General features: G+C 42.2%; 1 pseudogene; it reads right to left on the bottom strand.

Annotated features, from left to right (window-relative positions):
* Positions 1-621: 621 nt before the first annotated feature.
* Positions 622-12,343, bottom strand: part of LOC137204072 (proton-coupled zinc antiporter SLC30A9, mitochondrial-like) — a 41,395-nt pseudogene continuing 29,673 nt past the window's right edge.

Here is a 12,343-nt window from a genome sequence, read left to right as displayed (position 1 = left end):
CTGTTTTCTTCTAGTTTTATGGTTTCAGTTCTTATATTAAGTCGTCATTTATTTTGAGTTAATTTTTGTGAGCATTATAAGAGATGGGTCTAGTTTCATTCTTTTGCACGTGAATATCCAAATTTCCCAGCACCATTTATTGAATAGACTGGCTTTTCTCCATTGAGTATTCTTGGCTCCAGCTTTGTCCTTTTTTTCAGGATTGCTTTGGCTATTTGGGGTCTTCTGTGGTTCCCTATAAATTTTAGGATTTTTTTCTACTTCTGTAAAAAATGCCGTTGGAATCTTGTTAGAAATTCCATTGAATCTCAATGTAATTAAAATGAGAATTTAATTACATTACTAAAATGAGAAATTATGAACGATATAAGTAACCAAAATATTTCCTGTTGAAACGTGAAAACATGATTTCCAAATTGATTCAACTTGTTATATGTCTCTGAGAAGTAAGAAGTTGTTTTAGTTTCTGTGGACTGTTGAATTGCTCTTTACATAAATATTTCCTCTATCTTAAAACAAACCGGAAGGGCTTCTGAATGGCACTGACCCCTTCAGCGTGGGAAGGTCGTCTTGACAAACTTGCTTCCAAGGCTGCCTCCAAGGTGATTCATTCCATCAAGTCTATAGTATCTCCAAATCTACATGTCGAACTTCAAGATTTCATTTTTTCAGTTCCTTCTCAAGTCTATCTACTTCACCTCCTAAAGTATCAATAATATTTTCTCCATGTTTAAGCGTAAAGGTCTCTAGTTCTTCAGGAGTCTTCACTTCTTGAACTTCTTGTAGCATTTAGTCAAAATCTCGTTTTTCCAAATATGATCTTGTAACAACTCGTCCATCGAATCTACTTCTGCCTTAAATCTTACGTTCCCTAATCCTAGATCTGTGGCTTTAACATCACGAATTGCGCTTACTCATGGGTCGTTCTCCAGGAGTTCAAGTAAGAACAAGTTGTACTTACTTGGATCGCCCTAAGAGTGCTTCTGTGTTAGTGTAGATGAGGAACGCTGAGACCACACCTAATAAGGTGCCCACACCCAAAGAACCTAGGCTGTCGTACAGTGGATTGCCTGTTATAGAAGCAAGGCCCATACAAGTGGCTGCTTTGTCACTCCCAACGCTGCTGCAGTGTCCTCCAATAATATAACATTTGTACTAGGATCACGGCTTTCCATTACATAATTGTAAAATGACATTTCTTTGGCCTGAGCGCTCTTACGAAGCTCATTTGCAGCAACAAGGCTGGGGCAGGGGAAGCAGATGCTGAGAATCCTGGATCCTGCTGAGGGGAGCCTCTGTCTGGGGGGAGGTCGTGGCTTTACTGCTCTGTGGGGTTAACTCCCTGTTCATTAAAATGAACCAACTATGGTGAGGATGTGGGGAAAAGGGAACCTCCTACACTGTTGGTGGGAATGTAAATTGGTGCAGTGACCGTGGAAAACAGTATGTTATTGAGTTTCTTGTTTCGGTACGTTGTGTGGTATTTTTCATAAAATGACTGGTAATTTTTTTGTTTAAAGTCTGAGCCTACTGATAGGAATGATGATCTGAGTTTGAACCTTTCAGGTGATGACATGGGAAGCTTGACAATGACTTTAATCAAGGAGGCAGAACTATGTGCTAGAGACTGTGGTCCTGATGACGCTACGGAGCCCTGACTGCAGCTCTGCCTGGAATTGGTACTAACTAGTCTTTTCAAAAATGCAAGCAAAACAAAAACAAAAACAAAAACAAAAATGCTGTTTGCTGCTTAAGCGAGAAAGAATCAGGTTTAAGTCACTGGCAGCCAGGAGTGACTTAGAAAACTATCTTCTCCAAGCCTTTTGGAATTTTTGCCTCCTGTCTGGCACCTGTTACCATGACAACCGTGCATACTGTAATGAGCTGGTCCCACGAGTAAAGGAGGTGAAGAGGCAGCTTATGGTGTTCGTCTCCTGAAGCTTTATCAACTGCAGTGTTTTGAGATTAGCTTCTCTAGCCATGACAGACTTCCAGATGTTTCAAAGATCCCGAATGACCAGATGTTACCCTTAAAAAGGACAGCCTATCTGAGGAGAATTTAAACCCCATGTGAACAGGGAGCAGTACAGGAAGAATCAGCAAAAGCGTGTGCACACTGTCCTGGGACATCTTCCTTATTTCCTAGGTGTGAAGACTCTGCTTTGGGATTTCCCCCTTATTCCTGAGGTGTCCGCTCTAGCCTGGGATGTCTCCCTGATTACCCATGTGTGTCTACCCTGACCTGTGGCCTCTGCCCTAATTCCCCACTTCGTCTGCTTTGATCTGGGATGTCACCCTAATATCACCCTTTGTCTCCCCTGAATAAGATTTCTCCCAAATCACCCAAGCATGTCTAAGCTTACCTGGGACGCCTCCCTATTTCCCCAGAAGCGTCTACTCTAACCTGAAATTTCTCCTTAATTCCCCAACTGCTTTACTCTTTCTGGGATGCCGCTCTAGTTCCCCAGGTGTGTCAACCCAACCTAGGGTGTTTCCCTAATTCCCCAGGTGTGACTACTTCAACCTGGGCTCTTTCTCTAATTTCCTAGTTGTGTCTACACTGACCTGATATGTCTCCCTAATTTCCCGGGTTCTTGCCCCATTTGAAAAATGCATTTCTCAAAGAGGCAAAAGAGGCAAAAACTGCAAAAAAAACAGGTATAAAATTTATTATCAGAGACATAGCACAACATGTGGGAGAGCACACAGAGAAACAGTTTATGCAGGACAGAAGCAGGGCAGGGAAGTGGTGTGGGCGTCCTCCCTAATGAGGAGGAGTGCAGTAAAGAGGTGGCTAAGTCACTCACGTAGGGGCAGTTCTTCTGGGTCTTCTTGTACCTGTGACCAGTTATCCTGTTTCCTTTCCACACCTGACATGTCCTAGGCTCTCCCAATATGCGTGTGCGTGTTTTTGCCAAGATGGTCCAGCATAGAGGCCTGTGGGAGGCTTGACAACGCCTATTACGGGATGGCGCTCGCTCTCTTTTCGACCCCGAGGACCCTTCCTACGCATGTACAGTCAGGGAGGTTTCCTTGACCTCAGGAGTGGTAGATGTGGTCGTCTTATCTCTTTACTCCAGCAGGGCTCAGCTCCTGCCATTAGCCTTATTCTTGGAGTGTCCGGGGGAAACAAAGCTCCAGTTTACTCTGCTTGACCGACACCAGCTTCTCTGCCCCGGGGGCCCACTTACCTCTTACCTCAATTCTGGTTCCTCTCTCTAATTACCCTGGCGTGTCTATACTCACCTGGGATATCTAATATCTGTCTGACCTAGAATGTTTCATTAATGCCCTAGGTATGTCTACACCGACAAGGAAGACTCTCTAATTCTCTAATGCTTCTACCCTGGCCTGGAATGGCTCCCTAATTCTTCAGGTGTGTCTACACAGAACTGGGATGTTTCACCAAATTTTCAGGTGCATCTATCCTAATTTTGATGCCTGCCTAAGCATGCTTGTGTGTCAGCAGTAATCTAGGATGTCTGATTCCACAGATTTGCCTTCTATGAACTGTGATGCCTTTCTATTTCCCCAAGTGTGTCTTCCCCAACAAGGAATGTCTCCTCTGTTCCACTGAAATGTCAGTCATAACCAGGGATGTCACCCTGACTCCCCAAGTGTAACTATTCTGAGCTGGATTATCTCTCTAGTTCACCAGGTGTGTCTACCCTTACCTGGCATGTGTCATTTTTTTTCTTCCCCATGTCTCTATTCTAACCTCACACGTCTCTCTAAATCCCCAGATGTGTCTACACTGGCCTGGGAAGTCTCCTTTATTCCCCAGTTGTATTATCAATAATGTCTCACCTAATTCCTCAGGTAGGTCTATACTGAACTGGTATAGCTCCCTATTTCCCAAGATGTGTTTACACTGATGTGGGATGTCTCCCTTATTCCATATGAGTTTCCATCTTGACCTGGGATGTCACAGTAATTTCCCAGGTGTGTCTCCCCTAACCTTTAATGTCTTGCTAATTCTCCCAGCTTGTCAACCCTGACTTGGGACCTCTCCGTTATTCCCCAGTTATGTCTACTCTGACCTGAGTTGTTCCCTTAATTCCCTTGGTGTGCCTACCTTGACCTTAGATGTCTCTCTATGTCCTCTGTGTCTTACCTCTCACCTGTGATGTCTCCCTAGTTCCTCAGGGATGTCCACCTTATTGTAGGATGTCTCCTTTGTTCTGCATGTTTAACTGCCCTGATCTGTGGTGTCTCCCTCCTTCACCTGATGTGTCTACACTAACCTGAGATGTCTTTCTAATCCCAGGTATGTCTACTATCAAAAGTAAATTTAGTGAATTTTTCTTTATATGAATACTTTATTGAGTGAGAAGCAAAGTTTTTGGAAACAGGGAAACATCCAAATTGAAATGGCTAAGAAACTTGACTCTCAGTAGCTCCAGGTAGCTTATAAAGCACGAACCTGCAAGTACATTCATTGTTTTCTGTTGTGCTTTGCTTACCAGACACTTACATCTCTTTTCATTACATGAGCTTACTTGACTGTAGCTGATTACCTTGAAAGCTGTAATGTCGTTCTGACATGAATAAGCTTGAGTTTTGTTCAAGATCAGAGTCAGAATTTCTGGAATCAGGACAGTTTTAAATTTTGGTTACATAACTATGGGTCTTTTTTAAAAATTGAAGTATAGTTGATTTAAATATTGCCCTAGTTTCAGATGTACAACATGGTGATTCATTATTTTTATAGATTATAATTCATTTAAAGTTATTATAAAATAATGGCAATATTTCCCTGCACTGTACAATATACCCTTGTAGCTTATTTATTTAACACAGTAGTTTGTACCTCTTAATCCCCTACCCCTATCTTGCCCCTCCCCCATTCCCTCTCCCCACTGGTAACCACTAGCTTGTTCTCTGTATCTGTGAGTCTCTTTCTGTTTTATTATATTAATTTGTTTTATTTTTTAGTTCCCAGATATAAGTCATAACATACAGTATTTGTCTTTCTCTGTTTGACTTATTTCACTAAGCATAATACCCTCTAGGTCCATTCATGTTGTTGTAAATGACATCATTTCATTCTTTTTTATGGCAGAGTAATATTCCGTGCTATCTATTTATCTATATACACGTATATATGTATATATATACACTCTACACTAGATATATATAATAAGTACTATAAATACCATATACATATATATATCACATCTTTTTTATCTATTCATCTGTTAATAGACATTTAGGTTGCTTTCATATCTTGGCTATTGTAAATAATGCTGCTATGAACATTGGGGTGCATATATCTTTTTAAATTAGTGTTTTCATTTTCTTCAGATATATAGCCAGGAGTGGAATTGCTGGGTCACATGGTAGTTCTATTTTTAGTTTTTGAGAAACCTCCATACTGTTTTCCATAGTGGTTGCACCAACTTACATTCACACCAACAGTGTACTGGGCTTCCCTTTTCTTCACATCCTTGCCAGCATTTGTGATTTGTAGACTTTTTGATGACAGCCATTCTGATGGGTGTGAGGTGGTAGCCACTGTGGGTTTGATTTTTCTTGCTCTGATGATTAGCAATATTGGCCATCTGTGTATCTTCTTTGGAAAAATGTCTATTAGGTCTTCTGCCCATTTTTAAGTTGGGTTGTTTGTTGTTTTGATATTAAGTTGTATGAGCTGTTTATATATTTTTGGATATTAGCCTCTTATCAGTCATATCATTTGCAAATACTTTTTCCCATTCAGTAAGCTGTCTTTCATTTTGCCAATGGCTTCCTTTCCTGTGCAAAAGATTTTAAGTTTAATTAGGTCCCATTTGTTTATTTGTACTTTTGTTTCCTTTGCCTTAGGGGACATATCCAAAAATATTGCTATGATTTATGTCAAAGAGTGTTCCACCTATGTTTTCTTCTAGGAGTTTTATGGTTTCTATCTCACATTTAAGTCTTCAACCATTCTGAATTTATTTTTGTATATGGTGTAGAAAATGTTCTAATTTCATTCTTTTACATGTAGCTGTCCAATTTTCTCAGCACTGCTTATTGAAGGGACTGTCTCAAGGTATTTTCTGATTTCTTTGATTGTTTTCATTGACCCACTGATTTTTTAGTAGTATGTTGTTTAGTCTCCACATGTTGTGTTTTTCCCATTTTTCTTCCTGTAATGATTTCTAGTTTCATACCATTGTGGTCAGAAAAAAATGCTTGTTATAATTTCTATCCTCTTAAATTTGTTGAGACTTCTTTTGTGGCCTAGCATGTGATCTATCTTAGAGATCATTCCACGTGTACTTGAAAAGAATGTGTATCTGCTCTCTTTGGGTGGAACGTTTGTAGATATCTATTAAGTCCTAGTGGTCTAATGTGTCATTCAAGACCACAGTTTCCTTATCGATTTTCTATCTGGATGATCTACCCATTGAAGTAAGTGGGGTGTTTTTTTAAAAAAATTATTTATTTATTTATTTATTTATTTTTGTCTGTGTTGGGTCTTCGTTGCTGCACGTGGGGTTTCTCTACTTGCGGCGAGCCGGGGCTACTATTTGTTGGTGTGTGGGCTTCTCATTGAGGTGGCTTCTCTTGTTGCAGAGTATGGGGTCTAGCATGTGGGCTTCAGCAGTTGTGGCACGTGGGCTCAGTAGTTGTGGCTTGCAGGCTCTAGAGTGCAGGCTCAGTAGCTGTGGTGCACAGGCTTTGTTGCTCCACAGCATGTGGGATCTTCTTGGACCAGGGCTCAAACCTGTGTCCCCTGCATTGGCAGGTGGATTCTTAACCACTGTGCCACCAGAGAAGTCCCATAAGTGGGGTGTTAAAGTCCCCTACTATTATTGTACTACTGGCAATTTCTCCCTTTATGTCTGTCAATGTTTGTTTTATATTTAGGTGCTCCTATATTAGGTGCAAATATGTTAATAAGTGTTATATCCTCTTCTTATAAGGACCCCTCTATCATTTTATAATGCCCTTCTTTGTGTTTTGTTAGAGACTTTGTTTTAAAGTCTATTTTGTCTTATATGAATTTTGCTCTCCCCACTTTCTTGTCGTTTCCATTTGAATAAGATAATTTTTCCCATCCCCTCACTTTTAGTCTGTGTGTGTCTTTAGTTCTTAAGTGAGTCTCTTGTAAGCAGCCTATAGATGGGTTTTGGTTTTTATCCAATCATCAACTCTATGTCTTTTGATTGGAATATTTAGTCCATTGACATTTAGAGTGATTACTGTTAGGTATGTACTTATTGCAATTTTGTTACTTGTGTTTTAGTTGTTTCTGTAGTTCTTTAATGACCTTTTCTTCTTCTTTTAGTTTCTTCCCTTGTGGTTTGATTATTTTCTTTAGTAGGAGTATGCTTGAGTTCCTTTCTCTCTAGTTTTTGAGTATCTATTGTAGGCTTTTGATTTGTGGTAACCGTGTGATTCATATATATTGCCCTAAACCTACTTGTTTTAAACTGGTAGTCAATTAAGTTCAAAAACATTCTAAAATAGCTACACTTTTTAAATTTAACTTCTTACACTTTTTTTCCTTAACTTGTTACACTTTTTTTTTTAACTTCCCTCTCTGGACATCTGAAGATCATGAACCAGAATCTCAGTAGGTTCTTCTGATGATTCTTGTTCATGTAGTTTTTGTTGTTCAATTCACACGGAGATCATTTGATTAGTCAATGACTGCTGAAAAGCACTGAGGACACATGAGAAAATACAACACAAAAGGGATATTATTAATATGATTAATAGGAGGATAATATCAAGTGTTTTAAAAAATACTCCAAAGCCAAGATGTACATTTGCCCAAATTTAAACAACTAAAGTATCAAATGGGGAACTACCATACGACCCAGCAATCCCACTCCTGGGCATATACCCTGAGAAAACCATAATTCAAAGAGAGTCATGTACCACAATGTTCACTGCAGCTCTATTTACGATAGCCAGGACATGGAAGCAACCTATGTGTCCATCAACAGATGAATGGATACAGAAGATGTGGCACATATATACAATGGAATATTACTCAGCGATAAAAAGAAACGAAATTGAGTTATTTGTAGTGAGGTGGATGGACCTAGAGTCTGTCATACAGAGTGAAGTAAGTCAGAAAGAGAAAAACAAATACTGTATGCTAACACATATATACGAATCTAAAAGAAAAAATGGTTATGAAGAACCTAGGGGCAGGACAGGAATAAAGACGCAGACATAGAGAATGGACTTGAAGACATGGAGAGGGGGAAGGGTAACCTGGGATGAAGTGAGAGAATGGCATGGACTTATATATACTACCAAATGTAAAATGGATAGCTAGTGGGAAGCAGCCGCATAGCACAGGGAGATCAGCTTGGTGCTTTGTGACCACCTAGAGGGGTGGGATAGGGAAGGTGGGAGCGAGACGTAAGTGGGAGGAGATATGGAGATATATGTAAATGTATAGCTGATTCACTATCTTATAAAGGAGAAACTAACACACCATTGTAAAACAATTATACTCCAATAAAGATGTTAAAAAATATATCAAGTGGGTTATAATTGGATTCATTTTTTACTTTTCAAAGTCAATCTGCATTGTTTTGCATAATTTTTAATTGGTTCCTGATTTTTCTGAGTTATATATATCAGCAAAACATGATGTATTAACAATAATGTATATTTCTTCCTGTTCAGATAGTAAATAGTCTGAGGCTATGCAATTGTTTAATATATAACTCTGGTAAAGAGTTTATAGATTCTCATTGTAATTTTAGATATTTTGAAACATATAAGGTCACCCCTAACGAGTTTCAAGTCTTTAGTTAAATACACCTGGGGAATTCTGGAGAAATAATTTTTAAGTTTAGGCATTCCTGGGCAACTAGATCAAAACCCCAGTTTATAATAGAAACATCTTGGGAATTAGAGAGACATCCTCATCAGTATAGACACACTTGGGGAATTAGGCAGATATACCAGGTCAAAGTAACACACCCATGTTACAGGAAAACCTCACTGGTCAAAGTAGACACACCAGGGGAACCAGGTACATCTCCTAGGTAGGAATAGTAGTTTTGGGGTTTAGAGAGAGATTCTAAGTCAGGGTAGACGTATATGGGATGTAGGGATCACACTGGGTCATATTAAACTCACCTTGGGATTATGGAGACACCCCATGTGAATGTAGACATACCTGGGGAATAAGGAATACAACCAAGGTCAGAGTAGACACACCTGAAAAACTAGGTAGACTAGGAATTAGAGACAATCCAATTCAGTAGAGACATACCTGTGAAACTGGAGTGACATCCAGGTCAGAATAGACACTCCTGGGTAGAGACAATCCAGGTAAGAGTAGTCAGATGTGGAGAAGAAGAAAGACATTCTTTGTAAATGTACACACAATTGTTTACTAATTAAGGAGACATATATGTTCAGGTTATACACACCAGAGTAAGTATGGAGGCATCCCTGGTCAGAGTATAGAGAGCTGGGGAATTAGAAAGACATAAGTTAAAAGTACGCACACCAGAGGAAACACAGACATTCCCAAGGTCAGTGTGGAAATACTTCTTTCTCCAAAGAAGACATACAGTTGGCCAATAGGCACATTAAAAGATGCTCAACTTTGCTAATTATTAGAGAAATGCAAATCAAAACCACAATGAGGAAAACCTCCCACCCATCAGAATAACCATCATTAAAAAGTCTACAAATAACAAATGCTAGAGAGGGTGTGGAGAAAAGGGAACCCTCCTACACTGTTGGTGGGAATGTAAATTGGTGCAGCCACTATGGAGAACAGTATGGAGCTTCCTTAAAAATCTAAAAAACAGAGTTGCCTTATGATCCATAAATCCTATCCTGGGCATATATCCGGCGATATAGAAAAGATACATGCACGCCCATGTTCATAGCAGCACTATTTACAATAGCCAAGACATGAAACAACCTAAAAGTCAATCAACAGAGGAATGGATGAAGAAGATGTGGTACATGTATATGGAGTGGAATACTACTGAGCCATAAAAAGAATGAGATAATGCCATTTGCAGCAACAGGGATGGACCTGGAGATTATCACACTAAGTCAGAGAAAGGCAAATATCACGTGATATCAGCTCTATGTGGAACCTGAAATATGATACACATGAACTTATTTACAAAACAGAAACAGACTCACAGACATAGAAAACAAACATATGGTTACCAAGGGGGAGGGGTGGCGGGAGGGATAAGTTAGGAGTTTGGGACTAGCAGGTGTGAGGTGTATAAAATAAACAACACGGACCTACTGCATGGCACAGGGAACTATAGTCAATAGCTTGTAATAACCTAGAATGGAAAAGAATCTGAAAAAGAACATATATATATATAACGGAACCATTTTTCTGTACACCAGGAACTAACACAACGTTGTAAATCAACTATACTTCAATTTAAAAAAATGCATCTAATGAGTAAAGTGTGGGCTCCAAGCAGAACCCCATGTTGATACCCAATGAAGGGAAAGCAAGTAACAACAGACGTCCCCCAGAGCCCTGTCCCAGCCTCAGCCCACCTCCTCTGCACTCCTGGGAACATGGGAGTTCACGGCAGCCTGGGGGCAGGTTTGTGACTCTGCAGGCAGGAACCAGGGAAGAGCAGAATGCAGCATGTGGGCAGTCGTGCTGGGACCCAGCATGGCTCATGCCCGGGGATGAGGGGTGCAGAGCTCTGAGGTCCCCACCCTTCCTGTGGCTCACCTCAGGAGTCTGACCCTCGTCCATTCCCTCCTGCCGAGTTGCTGCAGCGAAAATAACTGTGTGTTTCCCGCACACTCACGGCTGCTTCCTGCTCATCTGCAGAACATGATGACCAAGGTTCTAGCGCCCCTCAACCTCCGCGGGGGCTGAGAAGCCCCTGCAGTTTGGAACTCGGGGGAATAGGCTCAGTTTGGGCGTTTACGCACCTGCCACGTTGTTTCAGAACCACTGAAAACAGCCCAGGTGAATCCACCACCAAGAACACAAAAGTTTCCGTAGAGACCATTCTGTTACCAAGAGGAGCATTTGGGCGAGGAATCGATCAAGTGAGTGAAGGCTTTCGAGTGTAGGTTCCTTCTCTTCTGAAGGACGGTTCTGACCCACAGGGCTTGGGGCTGTTTCTCCTTGAAGTCTGGGCAGCCAGGATCTCGGGTGATGGGTCACTCTGAGCTTGAACTTGAGACTTTGATGAAACTTGTCACATCTCCAGCCCATGGCGCCCTTCCTCCTTCACTTATCTTGATCTCAGCTGGAAGAAGGGAGACGTGAGACATTCTGAAAACTGCAGTGTTTGCTTTGCTCATTCCCAAGAAAAGGGAGCCAGAAAAACTCATTTTGGGGGAATTTAGGAAGCTTGGCTGTTGGCTCCATCTAATGCCTAAAGCTCATTGTGAGTCTGATGAGGTGACAGGTTCGCACAGGTGACCACGGACCAGCCGCTCCAACCCTCCCCTGGCGCCCCGTCCCTCCTGCCCTGCAGAGACCTGGGCCTCTGCCTCCCCTCCGCGGGCTTCTCATCAGCAGTGCCTGAGAAAAGTCCATCCACACTGAACACGTTATTTCTCTGCCACACCCCTTAGCTACAGGCTACACTTCGTTCTCCACCCACAGAGGACCTTCCAGGGAAGGTGCGCAGGAGAAGGGTTTCACGTGGCATCTAAAGTGTGTCTCCTCCTGGTGTTCCTGTCGCTGTGGTCACCCCACCCGCCCAGGTGGGCTGCGTGCAGGGGCTCAGGGGAGCATCGCAAGCGGTGCCCCGTCCACGTGCCCAACCTCCTCCTAATAGATACCTCCGACCGTGTTTAGGAACAAACCCCATGGGGCATACTAAGAATTACTTGTTATTTATCTGAAATTAAAATTTAATTGCTCCCCAGCCAGGGGTCTCCTACCAGCCCAGGGTCTCTGGTTGGCAGGTGTGTGGGACCCTGTGGGCTGTGGGGAGAGCAGGTGGGGCATGGGCACCAGGTGGTCTCGGGGCTGGAGCACAGCCGATCCCTGGAAGGTGTGGGCAAAGCCCGGTCACTCACTTCTCTCCTGCCCTAGCCCTGTGACCTGAGGCCAGCTCTGTGAAGACAAACCTGCTACCGTGGGTGGCACTGAGTAGCAGCTGCCCTTTCAACAGGGCATGAACTGCCTTCCCGATGTCCTCCCCCGTGCAGGGGTGCAGGTACTGCAGGACACCTGCCCATCTCACAGCTGGGTCTCAGCAGCTGGACCCCAAGTTGGGGAGTTTGCAAGGCTGCTTCCAATCCAGAGAGGTCTGGGTTGGATTCCGGCTCACTCCCTGTGAACACGGACTGTCCCTCCACCTCTCCCCAGGAAAGGGCTATGGTTGGTACATCTCCTGCCGTGATGGGTTGGGGCAATCATGGCAGC

Source organism: Pseudorca crassidens, chromosome 12 (assembly GCF_039906515.1).
Source record: "Pseudorca crassidens isolate mPseCra1 chromosome 12, mPseCra1.hap1, whole genome shotgun sequence".
NCBI classification, from domain to species: Eukaryota; Metazoa; Chordata; class Mammalia; order Artiodactyla; family Delphinidae; genus Pseudorca; species Pseudorca crassidens.
This window is presented reverse-complemented; position numbering and strand designations above follow the sequence as displayed.